Source organism: Nicotiana tomentosiformis, chromosome 8 (genome assembly GCF_000390325.3).
Source record: "Nicotiana tomentosiformis chromosome 8, ASM39032v3, whole genome shotgun sequence".
Classification (NCBI taxonomy): domain Eukaryota; kingdom Viridiplantae; phylum Streptophyta; class Magnoliopsida; order Solanales; family Solanaceae; genus Nicotiana; species Nicotiana tomentosiformis.
In genome coordinates this window covers 10,548,739-10,566,221 of record NC_090819.1, presented here as the reverse complement: position 1 = coordinate 10,566,221, position 17,483 = coordinate 10,548,739, and positions in this window count along the sequence as shown.

Sequence of the window (17,483 nt, the reverse complement as noted above, 5' to 3'; positions counted from 1 at the left end):
CTCTCCCCACAAGGAAGGAGTCTTGGTAGTTGACCTTTTGCAGCTTCTTTCTTTTGTACTTTGGGTTCCTTTCAGGGTTGTAATCCAAATATTTTAGTATGATTGTTTTATTTTGACGTTAAACCTTTTATCCTTTCAAATTCAATGAAATGCAGTTCAGTTTCGTATTAAATTTTGTATCTTTTCCTTTTCCTAATTCCTGCCATTTTATTTCCATTTTAGTTTTGTTAATGCCGGCTTTAATAACATGACATGCATGCGAAATTCACGCCCAGATCTCAAAAAGCTATCTAATTTCAAAATAATACGTCAAGAGGTCGAATATGATGAAGATAAGGTTTTTGATGAAATCAAAAGAGAGTTGGAACAATTTGCAAACAAGTCTAAGCCCAACCTCAATGAAACTGAGCCAATTAATATCGGAGGTCATGAAGAAGTCAGAGAAACAAAGATAAGCATTCACACTAAACAAAAAACCAGAGATGCCTTGATTCAACTTTTATTTGAGTATAGAGATGTGTTTGCTTGGTCTTATAATGATATGCCGGGTTTAAGGGCCGATTTAGTTATTCATAAGCTTCCTACGTATTCTGATTTTCCACTAGTCCAACAGAAGCAACGTAAATATAAAACGGACATGAGTGATAAAATCAAAGAGGAAATAATAAAGCAATTGAGTGCCAATGTTGTCAGAGTCGTACGATACACCACCTGGGTGGCAAATGTTGTGCCCGTGCCAAAGAAAGATGGAAAAACTAGAGTCTGTGTTGACTACAGAGACCTGAACAAAGCAAGTCTGAAGGATAATTTTTCTTTGCCGAACATCCATATTCTTGTAGATAATTGCGCAAACCCAGGTAAAACCTTTTCGCCTAAGGGGATCTAGCTCATAGTTCCGGGTAGAAGTACTCTTCGCCCAGGTTGTTTTTAGTAGCTTAACCTAGGTAGAACCTTTTCGCCTAGAGGGATCTAGCTCATAGTTTCCAGGTAGAAGTACTCTTCGCTCAGGATATTTTACGTAGCTTAACCCAGGTATAACCTTTTCGCCTAGGGGGATCTAGCTCATAGTTCCGGGTAAAAGTACTCTTCGCCCAGGTTGTTTTTAGTATCTTAACCTAGGTAGAACCTTTTCGCCTAGAGGGATCCAGCTCATAGTTTCCGGGTAGAAGTACTCTTGCTCAGGATGTTTTACGTAGCTTAACCCAGGTATAACCTTTTCGCCTAGGCGGATCCAGCTCATAGTTCCGGGTAGAAGTACCCTTCGCCCAGATTGTTTTACGTAGCTTAACCTAAGTAGAACCCTTTTGCCTAGGGGGATCCAGCTCATAGTTCCAACTAGAAGTACTCTTTGCTCAGGTTGTTTTACGTAGCTTAACCCAAGTAGAACCTTTTTTTCCTAGGGGGATCTTGCTCATATTGTCGGGTAGAAGTACTCTTCACCCAAGCTTTTGTTTTTTTCGTAGCTTAACCTGGGTAGAACCTTTTCGCCTAGGGGGATCCAACTCATATTTTCGGGTAGAAGTACTCTCCGCTCAGGATGTTTTACGTAGTTTAACTCAGGTAGAACCATTTCGCCTAGGGGGATCCAACTCATAGTTCCGGGTAGAAGTACTCTTCGCTCAGGATATTTTACATAGCTTTTAACCCATGTAGAACCTTTTTCGCCTAGGGGATCCAGTTCATAGTTCCGGGTAGAAGTACTCTTCGTTCAGGATGTTTTACGTAGCTTAACTCAGGTAGAACCATTTCGCCTAGGGGTATCCAGCTCATAGTTCCGGGTAGAAGTACTCTTTGCTCAGGTTACTTTTTGTAGCTTAACCCATGTAGAACCTTTTCGCCTAGGGGGATCCAGTTCATAGTTCCGGGTAGAAGTACTCTTCGCTCAGGATGTTTTACGTAGCTTTTAACCCAGGTAGAACCTTTTTCGCCTAGGAGATCCAGTTCACAGTTCTGGGTAGAAGTACTCTTCGACCATGCTGTTTTTCATAGCATAACACAGGTAGAACCTTTTTGCCTAGGGGGATCCGGCTCATAGTTTCTGGGTAGAAGTACTCTTCGCTCATGTTATTTTTCGTAGATTAACCCCGGTAGAACCTTTTCGCCTAGGGGGATCCAGTTCATAGTTCCGGGTAGAAGTACTCTTCGCTCAGGTTGCTTTTCATAGTTTAACCCAGGTAGAACCTTTTTGCCTAGGGGGATCCAGTTCATAGTTCCAGGTAGAAGTACTCTTCTCCCAGGTTATTTTTCGTAGCTTAACCCAGGTAGAACCTTTTTGCCTAGGGGGATCCAGCTCATATTTTCGGGTAGAATACTTTTCGCTCAGGATGTTTTACGTAGCTTAACTCAGGTAGAACCATTTCGCCTAGGGGGATCCAGCTCATAGTTCCGGGTAGAAGTACTCTTCGCTCAGGATATTTTACATAGCTTTTAACCCAGGTAGAACCTTTTTCGCCTAGGGGGATCCAGTTCATAGTTCCGGGTAGAAGTACTCTTCGCTCAGGATGTTTTACGTAGCTTAACTCAGGTAGAACCATTTCGCCTAGGGGGATCCAGCTCATAGTTCCGGGTAGAAGTACTCTTCGCTCAAGATATTTTACATAGTTTTTAACCCAGGTAGAACCTTTTTCGCCTAGGGGGATCCAGTTCATAGTTTCTAGTAGAAGTACTCTTCGCTCAGGATGTTTTACGTAGCTTAACTCAGGTAGTACCATTTCGCCTAGGGGGATCCAGCTCATAGTTCCGGGTAGAAGTACTCTTCGCTCAGGTTACTTTTCGTAGCTTAACCCAGGTAGAACCATTTCGCCTTGGGGGATTCATATCATAGTTTTGGGTAGAAGTACTCTTCGCTCAGGTTGCTTTTCGTAGCTTAACCCAGATAGAACCTTTTCGCCTAGGGGGATCCAGTTCATAGTTCCGGGTAGAAGTACTCTTCACTCAGGTTGCTTTTCATAGTTTAACCCAGGTAGATCTTTTTTGCCTAGGGGGATTCGGTTCATAGTTCCGGGTAGAAGTACTCTTCTCCCAGGTTGTTTTTCGTAGCTTAACCCAGGTAGAACCTTTTTGCCTAGGGGGATCCAGCTCATAGTTCCGGGTAGAATACTCTTCGCTCAGGTTGCTTTCCGTAGCTTAACCCAGGTAGAACCTTTTCGCCTAGGGGATCCAGTTCATAGTTCCGGGTAGAAGTACTCTTCGCTCAGGATATTTTACGTAGCTTAACCCAGGTAGAACTTTTTTGCCTGGGGGATCCAGCTCATATTTCCAGGTAGAAGTACTCTTCGCCCAGGTTTGCTTAATTTGGTTTAATCTGGGTGGAAGTACTCTTTGTCCAGTCTTGATTTTCATAGTTTAACCCTGGTAGAACTTTTTCGCCAAGGGGATTCAACATTCTTTTTCCCAGTAATATAGGGCGCCAACCACTGGTTACATTATCCTTTTCAGTAATACAGGGCGCCAAACCTTGGTTATATTATCCTTTTCAGTAATACAGGGCGACAACCCCTGATTACATTTTAATACAGGGCACCAACCCCTGATTACCTTTCCTTTACAGTAATACAGGGTGTCAACCCCTGGTTATATTTATTTTTTAGTAATACAGGGCGTCATCCCCTGATTACATTTCCTTACCAGTATAGGGTACACCAATCCCTGATCTCCTTACCAGTATAGGGTACACCAATCCCTTGTTGTGTTCTCCAACATAGGGTACACCACTCCCTAGTTGATTTGATTTTAAATGCAGGATACACCACTCCCTGGTATCATTGCCAATATAGGGTATCCCATTCTCTAACCACAATTTCCCAACATAAGGTACACAAATCCTTACTTGAGACATTCTTTTGGGACAATAAAAAAAACAAAATCATCATGACCTTTTCAGGGTACACCATTACTTTTTTTTTTTAATTTTCTTTCAATAAAGTAGTAGTTTAGAACTTGGTTACAATAACTCATGAAATTTTCCTAGTGAAAACTAGGGCAGAAAAATTTCGTTCGTTTGTTTGTTGTGATGTCTGAGCAGGTTTCACCTCGAGGCACAAGGTTCGAGATGAACAAAAGAAGAAGTTTTGAATCCACAATAAAGAAAAGAAAAAAAAGTGAATCCAAATGCAGAAGCAGATAGAAATGATATGGACTGCTCAAAACATGACTGAAGTTATGAGCTTCACATTTCCCGTTTTGCTCAGAAGAAGCCGTAGAAGAATGAACTAGGACCTACAGCTAGCAAGCATCAAGGTTCAGATCAGAGTCTGCATGAACAACCAGTCAAGACTCAAGATCAAGGTTCAAAAGATTTATAAATAGGAATCTTGTAACTTATAACTGATAGGCTTGTTTAGTTCCTTTAGATTTTGATGTAATAACAGGGCCACGGACCGGAGCCTCGACGGAATCTAGCTCGACTCTCCAACTCATCATTCCATCATTTCCTTGAACTACACGCATCCTGATTCCCTTATAACCCGGGGATATGTAGGCTATCCAAAATCAAGACTCGGTTGCACCATTTTCTTTTATTTTCTTCCTCTTTTGAATAACGATAAGGTCAAAACTTAGTCACACGACTCACTTTATCTTTTCCTTAAAACTTTTAATATTTCCAAGCAAAGAAGGGCATACTGTGAGCACCTAATTTTTGACCGTGCTTGAATATTTCCCGCTTCCCAGGCGTGTCCCCACTCAACTTTTCTTTGTCCCCCATGTTTGTCCCCCATGCTTGTCCCCCCACACTTTTCTCCCTACTCTCTCCATTGTTCCCCACTCCTTGTCCCCCCATGCTTGTCTCCTATCACAAACTCCATACCCCATTTTCAGCTATAAAATACACACATAACACATAAAAAAGGGGAGAGCTGAATCCTTTTCTTCCTCTAACAACAAGCATGAAAAATTCTAGCAATTGAACCAACAAAAACACCTCCTAACCAGCTCTTAAAATCAGTCCAAATCCACCCAAAAATGCAGCTGAAACGCACTGCTTTCTCACTCAAAATCCAATCCAAAAACAGTCCATAAACCAGCTCTGTTTTCACATCAAAACCCCAGCAAAAAATCAGTTCAAAACAGAAGTTAAATCACAAAATCTGCTCAAAAAGCATCAAAAATAGCCCCCCAAAACGAGCTGAAAACCTCCACCAAATAGCTCCGAAAACAGTCTCGAAACACCTCAAAAATAGCCTTGTCTCCGTCATAATTATACCATCTCCAACCAGCTCCTTTTCCTCTAACAAACAGCTACAAAACTGTCTTGAAACCAGTCCCAAACCCAGCCAAAAACGACCCTCATTACTGTTTCCAAAACGACACCACAGGTTCCTAAGCTAAGATATTTGGGTCATGGGGTGGTAAGAACTTGGTTATTTAGAGTTTAAATGGGGCATAGATATATGTAGGAACTGTATGGTATAAGACTTGAGTCATGTGAAAATAAAATAAAGAGAATGTCAATTTTGTTAGATCAAACGACTTAGTAATAGATGTAAAAAATCATTTCGATAACTCCACATCCATAAACTATTGTCCTTGCAATAATCGCTAGTTTAGAAAATAATTCTTATAAACACTCGTAGTTTGCTTCTAGGCACGTTAATAATAAAATATCGTGACTATGGATACGATTTCCGTGGCATAGTCATGATACATAATTCTCAATTCGAGTGCGCGTTTCATGCGACTTGACCATAACTTCAAATAATAAAAAAAAAATAAACACAGTTTATCCAAAATAATTCCATATTTTAATAAATAAAATCGGACATAGGTAAAACATGAAAATCAATAAAACACAGTTTATCCAAAATTTATTCAAGCCAAATTCTAGTCAATAAAGCGACTGTGCTAGAACCACAGGACTCGGGGAATGCCTTACACCTTCTCCTCGGTCAACAAAATTCTTTACCCGGACTTTGTTTTCACAGACCAATAATAAAGGAGTCAAACCTTCCTTTGACTAGGGATTCAAATAAAAGGTGACTTGGAACACCGACAAAAAATCAATTCCAAGTGGCGACTCTGTAAATAAAATAATCCCTATTTCAAAAATTGTCACTTTAATTGGAAAAACTCTTTAACCCACAATCCAAACAAAAATATCTTTTGGGGGTAGAAAAGGGGTGTGACAAATATTCTCCCCCTTATACTCCATAATCTTCCAAGTTTTCTAAAACCTTTCTTGCTGTGAATAAACTTTCTTTAACTCCCTTCAAATAAAAAAGCTTTTCTTTCATCGAAAATGGCTTCTTCTTCAAAGAACGTTAGATCTTCAAAGGGCAAGAACAAAGCCGAGGATGTTTCTCCTCCAACAGTGGATTCCATCATTCCTAGAAGTCTTGTTACAACAAAAGACTTCGAAGAGAAAGTCCCTTCGGCTCTCCTTCTCACATGGGTTTCTAGTAGATATCCTTCTTCCATTCGTTCTTCCAGTATTCCAGTTGTGAAGGAAGACTGCCGCTGCCATGATTTGGATATTGTTGCTCATGATTTATCGGAGCAAGTGACCCTTCCTAAGGAGAGATTTACATATTTTTACATGTATCCATTTACTTTGGGTGCATTCTCTTTGAGTGAAGAGCTTGACTCCATTACTGCGGAGTTCTGCCTCCGCTATCAGGTATGTTTGGCACAAGTAAGTCCTTCTGTGTGGAGGACGATTGCTTGTCTTCGGCGCTTGTACCAAGAGACGGGAGATGGGCTATCTTTAGCTCATATGATGAATCTTTATTTCCCCAAAGTCTTCTGCGGGGGAATGAAAAATTTCAGCAAACGTGGCCACCATACTCTGTTATCTAACATGGATGATGACAACATCGTGGGTGGATGGAACGGTTTGTTGCAATTGCCACCAACGACATCATTCCATCAACGGAATCATCCTTTCCGAAAGCATGGAACTGCATTCGTAAGCTCCTTGTTTATTATTTAGGTATTCTTTTATACCCATATTGATCCTTCATCTTTCGCCTGTTTCAACAACTCGATGGGTCCCACAAATGGTTGAAGGCTTGGACCAGTAGGTCCAGAAGAACTTGGATGCCACTACGCTTGAAACACGTACGTGGAAAGAACTATCCCTTAAATACGAGTGGAAGACCAAAAACCATGGTAACTTAGACTCACCTTGTTTCAGTTTTTTATGTGAAGAAATTGATTGACCCCTTCTATCTTTTCTCTGAAATCAGGTCTACCCGTGGGCTCTGTTGTTGTCCCCGAGGAGGGCATTTTGGTTGATCCTACTGACGCAGTGAGGCTGCTTTAGGAGGCGCTTACTCGAATAGGTGTCTTCGGGCCTGCTTCGGGCACAAGTGTTTCTTTACGGAGTCCCCGGCCGGAGGGCAAACAACCAAAACAATGATGCTCATCCGCGGCTGGGGAAAAGAATAAAAGGGCAAAAACTGTTGCCCCCGAGTCGTCTCTGGTAGTTGCGATGACTAGCCCTCATCCCGGGCTAGTCATATACACTATGATGATCGACGATGATGAAGAAGTTAGTGATGGGGGAGTTTCTCTACATAGAAGGCGACGATCCTCATCAACTCAACAAAATGCTCGACTTGTCGAGTTAGTTACACAATCCGAAGACGATGTCTCGGCACTCTAGGGGGAATATGATATGATGGAAAATGCCAACTCCCGCTTTCGTGTCCCAGTCGTTGTGCCCGGTATTTTAGGGCTGAGTACCGGGTCCCTTCCGTCCTCAGCTGATGAGCAACCAACAAGCAGCACTTCGTTTGATGCAGCTATTTCTCACTCTTCAACTGCATCAGCTTCATCTCCATCTTCACCAACATCATCAACTGCTATATCATTTCCACCTTCATCCACTCTTCCACCAGGAACTGCTACATCATTTCCACCGGTCGCACCTAACCACGAAGGAGGTGAGTTCATGGGAATTTAGGGCAAAATTATGCTGCCCCTTCTGAAGATCCACAGAGGAGGAGGAATGTTACTCTTTCGGTCTCTACCGGATGCAACTTGCTAATTATTTGAAGCCTTTGGATTCATAGAATGATTGGAAAAAGATTCAGGTACTCTCGGGAGAGTGTTTGTTGAACAACGCCATGCACAATGCCGCAGCGGTAAATTCCTTTCTTCATTTGTTATTTTTTCTATTTTTGCCTGAACATATCCTGAGTTTTGCCTTTCTTGCTTTGTAGGCAAACTTTCTTGCTTCAACGGAAGTTCAGAGGTTGATTCGTGAGAAGGAAGAAATTACCTCCGCACGGGACCAGCTTTTGGCAGAGCGGGAGCAAAGTGTCGCTCGCCTCTCAGAACTAGAAGCCAAAGCCACTAAGGCCGTTATATTGGAGGCTCGTTTGCAGCAAAGCGAGCAAGAAGTGGAGACCCTTAGCCAAGATATTGCCCCGTTGAGGGTTCAATTTGAAGAGGCTAAGGCCAAATGGATTGAAGTTCATAACGGTGCTCTTGCTGCATCCGACCGTGAGGTTGCCTCCGTTGAAAGATTGACTAACTTAGAGGCAGCCTTGAACTTCAAAACTGAAGAACTTGCTGCTGCGGGGGCGAAACATACCTAACTGGAGGAGAAGTATAGGAAACCCATCGAGCATAATAGGCTCTTTGGTTCAATTGTCCGCGACCTTGATATTAGCCTCAGATCTGTTAGATCTGCCCGGGAAAGCCTTTCTGCCGAGGTAACCCAACCCAAAGAAGAACTTAAGCGCCGAGCGGCTTCCCTTGTCGTTGAGAAAACTTACGCTATGTATAACATGATGAGAAAAACCATAGAAGAGGCCAAAGCTGGTATCATTGACTTTGATGATGAAATTCCTAAGGCCTGTGAGCTTGAGTTGGCTGCTAAAAACGGTCTCCCGGTAGAGCCTGCTACTTTCGGTTCTTCCGGTTCCGATTCCAAAAATTCAGGAACGGAAGAGGAAACGGAAGACGAAGATGTTGAAGGTCGAACTAACGAAAACCAAAATGTTGAGCTATCAGCGGATCTATTCACTTCCCCTGGGGACGCGGACACTTCTCTTCCTCTGGGTTCTGGAGATGCTGCAGTTTAGCTTCTTTTTTTTTCCAATTCTTGTATCTGTGCCATTTTGGCATGTTATTGTAAATAAAAAATTTCTTTATGCTCAAGTATTGTTTGATTCTTTCCTTCATTTGAATATTTATGCAAGTTTTAATCTTTGCATTCTCTTTTGTTTTCTTAAGAGTTTTGCGCAAGTTTTATTGTTTGCGTCTTATTATGTGAAGCCTTGGGTGTATTTTTCCCGAAAGCATTTTGATTCCGGGCATGAGTTCTTCCGAAATCAACCTTTTAACGTGAGGGTTTTTATAAAAGAGGTTCCTTTTATGTTTACGGTGCTCTTGAAGAGGACGTCTCATGTTCATTACAGCACTAGCATTTAAAGTACTTGTTTAACTTTCAAATGACAAAGTTAATTCATCGATCAGACAAGAAACAAGATAAAAACAAAAGGACTTCATTTTATTCCTTCTATTTCAAAAAGTACATAAGCATTTGTTATGCTGAAAAAAGAAATTGCCATTACTTGTGGCTAACTTGTACAACTTGTTTCTACAGGGCTGGTCGCGCAGTCCCCGGGCTCGATGATACAACTATGTTTCCGGTTTTTGCTTCCCGGTCGACGTGGCGGTCATTGTTGTCGTATCCTCATATCGTTCCCCCCCCCCAGTGTTCAAATGCGAAGAATGCGAATTGGAACACTGGAAGCCTTGTACCTTCGAGGATCGCACTAATGAATTGCTAGATAATCCTTAACTCGGTAACACACTTTACTTCCCCTCAGGAATTCATGCTATCGAGCGAAGTTCTATCTAACAACCCTCTAGTGGTTTATACTTGTGAACGGTCGGGTAACCTTTGCTCGATAGCAAACTTAGCTTCCCGGTAGAAATTTTGCTATAGAGCGAAAGATTATCCAACCGTCCCAGAGTGGATCTTTTCTTGTGTGCCTTGCTATTAAAGGTCTTATTGTTGATGTTGGAGCTTTCTTCATAGTATGCTTTCTGTTGCTGCCTCGTTAAAAACCTTGTAAGAAAAATCCAACTGGGACAAAACCTGGATGAAGGGAAAAAGAGTGCAGCACATACTTTCAGTTCAGGTGATGTTCATCAGCAATAATATCTTTTGAGGTATGCCACGTTCCAGTTGCTAGGCAACTTTTCTCTATCTTGGTTTTCTAATTCATATGAACCTTTCCCGGTGAAAGCTGAAACCCCGGTAGGGGCCTTCCCATGTTGGACCTAGCTTCCCTATGTTGAGTTCCCGGGTGCTTTGAGTTACTTTCCTTAGGACCAAGTCTCCTACTTTGAAATAACGGAGGTTGGATCTTCGATTATAATACTGCTCCATTCTATGTTTTTGGACTTCCATTCTTACATGCGCCAAGTCCTTGCGCTCATCGAGTAGCTCCAAGTTGACTAATATTGCTTCATTGTTTGATTCTTCATCTGCTTGGAAATATATCAAGGTGGACTCCCCTACTTCCATCGTGATTAAAGCTTCTGTCTTGTACACAAGGGAAAAATGAGTTTCTCCTGTGCTCGATTTGGTCGTTGTTTGGTATGCCCATAAAACTCCGAGTAATTCCTCGGGCCAATTACCTTTAGCCGCTTCCAACCTTTTCTTGAGGTTTTGTATAATCACTTTATTCGTTGACTCCGCTTGACCATTTGCGCTCGGATGGTAGGGAGAAGATATGATCATCTTTATTTTTAAATCTTCAAGGAACTATGTGATTTTTGCACCTATAAATTATGGCCCATTATCGCATGCTATCTCTTTTGGTATTCCGAACCTGCAAATTATATTTTTCAAGAAGAAATCCACCACTCGCCGATCTTCTGATAAGGACCTACTTCCACCCACTTAGAAAAATAGTCAGTCAAAATCAAAAGAAATCTTACCTTTTCGGGGCCGGCGGCAATGGCCCGACGATGTCCATCCCCCATTTCATGAACGACCACAGGGACAGAACTGAATGCAACGGTTCTGCCGGTGATGTACTAGTGGTGCGTAGCGTTGGCACTTATCACACTTTCGTACGAAATCTTTGGCATCTTGTTTCATGCGGGACCAATAATATCCTGCCCTTACCAATTTCAGCACTAAGGAATCTGCGCCCGAATGATTGCCGCCTATCCCTTCGTGGACTTCTCGCATAACATAGTTAGCTTCGGAATACCCCAAGCATTGGGCCAGTGGGCCTTGGAAAGATTTTCTATACAGTTGGCCTCTCTTGAAGCTATATAACGTTGCTTTGGTGCACAATGCCCGGGACGCTTTGGAGTCTTCGGGCAACTTCCCGCGCTCGAGATAATCAATGATTTCATTCCTCCAGTCCTAGACCAAATTAGTTGCATTAACCTCATAGTAGTTATGCAGGACCGAATTCATCAGTTGTACTACCGTCCCAGACTCTGATCTTTTTATTTCTGTCAATGATCCAAGGTTAGCCAATGCGTCCGCTTCTGCGTTATCTTCCTTCGAGATATGAGTAATCGACCGCTCCCGAAATTACGCCAATAGAGCCTTGACCTTTATCACAAATTGTTGCATGTGCTCCTTTTTGGTTTCGAAGATCCCGTAGACCTGATTTACCACCAGCTGTGAGTCATATTTGATTTCGATGACCTCAGAATCAAGTCCTCGGGCCAGTTCGAGCCCTGCATACAAAGCCTCATACTCTGCTTCATTGTTAGTTAAAGGGATCGTTCTAATGTCTTGCCTTAGGGTTTTCCCCGAAGGCATGATTAATACTATACGAAGCCGGACCCTTTTACGTTGGAAGCTTCATCCGTAAATAAGGTCCAAACCCACGATGTCGATTCCGACACCATTACTGCCTCTTTGGTTGCCAGAGGCAACAATCCCGAACTGAAATCAGCCACAAAGTCAGCCAAGACTTGTGACTTAATTGCAGTCCTTGGTTTATATTCTATATCGAACTCACTCATTTCGATGGCCCATTTGGCCAATCTACCTGAGAGCTCGGGTTTGTGAAGGATGTTCCGCAAAGGGAAAGTGGTCACCACAGTTATCGGGTGACATTGGAAGTAAGGCCTCAGCGTCCGAGCGGTGACTGCGAGAGCTAAGGCCAGTTTCTTCAAATGGGGGTAGCGAGTTTCTGCACCCGTTAAAATTTTACTAACGTAATAAATGGGAGATTGTGTACCTTTATCCTCGCGGACTAAAATTGCACTTACTGCGACTTCCGAGACTGCGAGGTAGACTAACAATGTTTCACCTTCTTTTGGTTTCGAAAGAAACGGAGGGCTTGACATTTTCAAATCTCTCAAAACCTGATGGCACTTGAGGGTCCATTCGAAATTATTTTTCTTTTTGAGCAGTGCGAAGAAACTGTGACATTTTTCTGAAGTCGGGGAAATGAACATGCTCAAAGCTATCAATCTCCCCGTGAGCCTTTGGACTTCCTTCACGCTTGACAGTTGGTCCGGAATATCTTTGATGGACTTGATCTTATCGTGGTTTACGTCAATTCCCCTTTGTCATACCAGAAATACCAGAAACTTACCAGAGCTGACCCCGAACGCGTATTTCTCGGGGTTAAGTTTCATATTGTGCTTCCTTAGGATGTCAAAAGTTTCTTGCAGTTGTTTAAGGTTATCACCTTCATTTAAAGACTTAACGAGCATATCGTCTATATAAACTTTCATAGTTTTTCCTATTTGTTTTTCAAACATATTATTCACGAGCCGTTGATAAGTGGCTCCGACGTTTTTCAACCCGAAGGGCATCACATTATAGCAATATGTACCGAAATTCATTATAAACGAAGTCTTTTCCTGATCCTCCGGATTCATCTTAATTTGATTATACCCAGAATAAGCATCAAAGAAACTCATTAACTCGTGCCCAGCCGTAGCACAATCATTTGTTCGATGTTTGGCAGTGGGAACGAGTCTTTCGTGCACGCCTTATTCAAATCTTTATAATCTACACACATGCGAATTTTATTGTTCTTCTTAGGACTTACTACTACATTAGTTAGCCAGTCTAAATACTTTACCTCTCGGATCGAACCGATATTACGTAAGCGAGTTACCTCTTCCTTGACAAATTTATTCATGTCTTCGGCAATAAGGCATTTCTTTTGTCTTACCGGAAGTACGTTGGGATCCAAACTTAACTTGTGTATTGCTACCTCCGTCAGGATACCTGTCATATCCGCATACGACCATGCAAACCAATCGACATTATATTTAAGAAATTTAATAAATCCAGACCTGAGCTCGGGATGCAGTCCCGTCCCCAAGTGGAATTTCCTTTATAAAAATTCTTCAAACAACGCAACTTGCTCAAGCTCTTTCGCTGTGGATTTCGTTGCATTCGTCTTTTTTGGAACCTGGAAATACCTCGACACCTGATAAAATTCCGATGTTTCTGCCCCCGGGCTGACTTCATCTAGTTCGGGAGCGGGCGCCGATTCCTACAATGTCGCATGTTCCTTTCCTTTGCTACTGGAGATCGAAATTGAATTCATCTCCCTTGCCGCCGGTTGGTCACCCCTTATCTGCTTAACTCCTTCGGGTGTTGGAAACTTTAGCAATTGATGATATGTTGATGATACAACTTTCATTTCGTGCAACCACGACCTTCCTAGAATAATGTTATAACCATATCACCATATACCACTTAGAAAGAGTTGTTTTCATTACTCCTTTGGCATTTGTAGGTAACAAAATCTCTACTCGGATTGTCACGTTCGCGAGGTTGAATCCAGCGATGAATTTTGTGGCCTGAAAGATGCTTCCGGTGAGTTTATCTTGCTCCAATACTCTCCATTGTATGATATTGGTCGAACTTCCTGGATCCACTAGAACACGTTTAATCTTAAAATCTAGTATATTTAAAGAAATTACCATTGCGTCATTGTATGGTAGCAACAATCTGTCTGCATCCTCCTCCGTGAAAGTGATATCATTTTCGGTGACTTCCCGGAGCCTTTTGTTATGGGTTATTGATACTTTTGTCTTTTTGCTGCCGAAAAGATCATGTTGATCATTTGGAGCGGGGGATCCTCTCCTGCTTTCAAGGGTTCCACGTTGTCCTAGTTACGACCATAATTGTTCTTATCTCGGTCACTCAAGAATTCTCTGAGATGACCATTCTTCAACAGTGTTGCCACTTCTTCCCGGAGGTGTCGGCAGTCCCTTGTCCGGTGGCCATTCGTACCATGGTATCCACACCACAAGTTAGGATCCCTCTGGCTGGGATTAGATCTCATTAGTTTCGGTAACCGTGCTTCTTTGATGTTTCTCATGGCTGATACCAACTCCACTATACTGACGTTGAAATTGTATTCTGACAGCTTGGGGTAGGAAGGATCCCGCGCCCCTGGCGCTTCTTTATCCTGCAATGATCTTTTGTTCCGACCGCGATCAGTCCTTCTGTCGATGGTGAACCTGTCCGCTGACTGGAAGCCTCTGCCGCGACATTTTGTACGTTAGTAGGGCAAAAATCGGCCCCTCGAAGACCGTCTGTCCATGTCAAAATCGTCTTTTGATTTTTCTCTATTCTTTTCCCGTCCTCTTATCGACGATGTAAAGTAGCCTGATCATCTTTGATCCTTATCTTTGATTCGTACCGGTTGTGGACATCCGCCCAAGTCGTTGCTTAAAACTCAAGCAGGCTTTCCTTCAATTTTCGGGAAGCATCTGAACTTCTCGAATTTAGTCCCTTGACGAATGCTTCAATCTCCCATTCATCCGGGACAGCCGAGAGTAACATTCTCTCCTTCTGGAATCGGGTAACGAACTCTCGTAGCAATTAGGACTTTCCTTGCGCAATCCTAAATATGTCGGCCTTTCAGGCCTTTACTTTTCTGGCCCCGGCCTGAGCCTTGATGAAAGAGTCCACGAGCATCTCAAAAGAGTCTATGGAATACTCGGGTAACGGTGAATACCACGTCAAGGCTCCCCTCGTGAGAGTCTCTCTAAATTTCTTCAGCAAAACAAATTCAATTTCGTGAGCAGCTAAATCATTTCACTTCACCGTTGTTGTATAGGTGGTAATATGCTCCTGAGGGTCTGAAGTTCCGTCATACTTTGGCACATCAGGCATTTCAAACCGCTTTGGGATTAATTCTGGTGCCACACTTGACTTGTTTGGCAATTGAGTATACTTCTTTGAGTCCGGACCTTTCAGCACCGGGGGTGCGTCCGGGATTTGGTCCATACAGGCGTTCACTTCCCTTATAAACCATAAAAATTCATTCTTGAAGGGATTATTTTTATTATGGGGCCGGATCCGCTCCTCCCAGCCTTATCAGAGCCAACTTCGCCCCTCGGGGTGTTGTTGTCGACCCTATGCATTGTTTGATTTGCGGGAGCACCAGGAGGAACCAGATCTCATCTATTCGCATCATTCAAAGCCCCCGACATCGCCTACTTCAACTCCATCATAACCTTATCTTGTCGTGTGAGGTGGCCTAGAATGATTGCATGTTGTTCATGAAGGACCCTTACTGCGTCAATGACATGTTCCTCCTCAACATCATCGGCAGTCGTCTCCCGAACATGTCAAGGATATTGCATGTCATGCACCGGCGTGGCGTCATTTCTCTCATTATGGGTGTCACTGATTGAGTCCTCGAAATGAGGTTGATTCCCTTGAACCTCCAGATTGTGCATGTTATTAACACTGTTATCTGTTATTTCTTATGATTTCTTCTAAGACAAAATAATCAAAATACGTTATTAAAAAAGTCAAAGATCAACTTAATTGCACTACAGTCTAGGCCCCACGGTGGGCGCCAAACTGTTTACCCGTAAAATGGTACAATTGAATTTATACGTGGTTTCTAGACATGTGAATTATTTCGATCCTGAAATAACAAGATAATTTAAGAAATATGTAATACTTAGCCTTGATAGAAAGACGAAATAACAGAAATAAAGACTTTGATAGTGAAGCCTCCAGGCGCAATAGTACCAAGAACAGAAAATAAGAAGATAAAATTAATTAGATGTAACGATCTGACTTGTCATTTTAAGAATTAATGTCCCGTTCAATGACTTAAGGTCCCGGGCAACTTCATAATATGTATTATGACCCGCGGGTGTGCTCGAGTTTGATTTTCGGAAGATTTAGAATTTAATTGAAAGAGAAATTCTCATTTTGAAGCTTAAATGGAAAGAGTTGACCAAAGAGTTGAATTTTGAGCAAACGACCTCAGAATAGAATTTTGATGATGTCAATATATTTGTATGGTGATTTTTGACTTAGGCGCGTGTTCGGATTTGGATTTGGAAGTCCATAGGACAATTCGACGCATTTTGGCGAAAGTTGGAAAATAGACGATTTTCTCAAAGTTTGATCGAAGGTTGAATTTTTTATAACGAGGTCGGAATCCAGTTCTGGAAATTAGAATAGGTCCGTTATATCACTTATGACTTATGTGCAAAATTTGAGATCAATCAGACTTGATTCGATAGGTTTCGGCATCGAATGTTGAAGTTGGAAATTTCATAATAGACTAAGTTTCAAGTGAGTTCGCACAAGACCTAACTTCAAACGAGCATACCTCTCTTGCTATGAAGATTTATATAGTGTATTTACTATCAAAAGAAAGGTCTATGTGTCTAGTTTCCAACGCTTCAAACCGTTTATCATTCGTACAATTCTACAAGAAGTTATGACCAAATTACCAAAGGCTGGAAAAATGCAATTTTGCGACCAATTATGCGATCGCAAAATAGTAATGCGATCGCAAAACTACTTCTACGACCACAAACTGGTCGCAGAATGGACCAGAAGAGCCCAGTTCTGGGCACCAATTTTGCGATCAGTTTTGCGGCCCGCATACCCATTCTGCGGTCCATTATGCGATCGCAGACCTGCTTTCGGAGGGTTAATTTTTCTATTTTCATAACCCGACCTCATTTTGATAAATAGGCTTGGGGGCTTATTTTGGGGTATTGTTCCGAGGGTTTTGGAGAGAGGTAAGAGAATTTTAGAGAGAGAAGGAGGGAACCTAACATTCTAATCATCCAATCTTCAAGAATCAAGGAAGCTAATCACAAGATCTTCATCAAAGAGGTAAGATTCAACCCCTAGTCTTCAATTTCGAGTTTGGGGTAAAAGATTGGTGATTGGGAGTATAATTCTTGGGTGTAATAGTATTATGTATATATGATTATACCAATAAGATTTGTAGGAATATTGTTTACATCAAATAAGTAAAGATTAAGTTGTGGAATGAAAGAAATCTTGTAGAAGAACCTTGTAACCAAATTTACACATCTAGTATTTGATAAAATGCTCAAATGAGCTGAAACCATGAAAATCTTCCTAATTATGGTTCTCTTTTGTTATGCTTCTAAATAGATTGAAGTTGCTAGAATTTTCGGAACCTCGTAGTAATGTAAGGAAGGCTCAAGAAAGAAGGCGATTTTGGAATATCGGCCTAACTTCAAAAAGGTAAGTGTCTTGCTTAACCTCGAGTGGGGGAATTTTTCCTTAGGCATTGAGT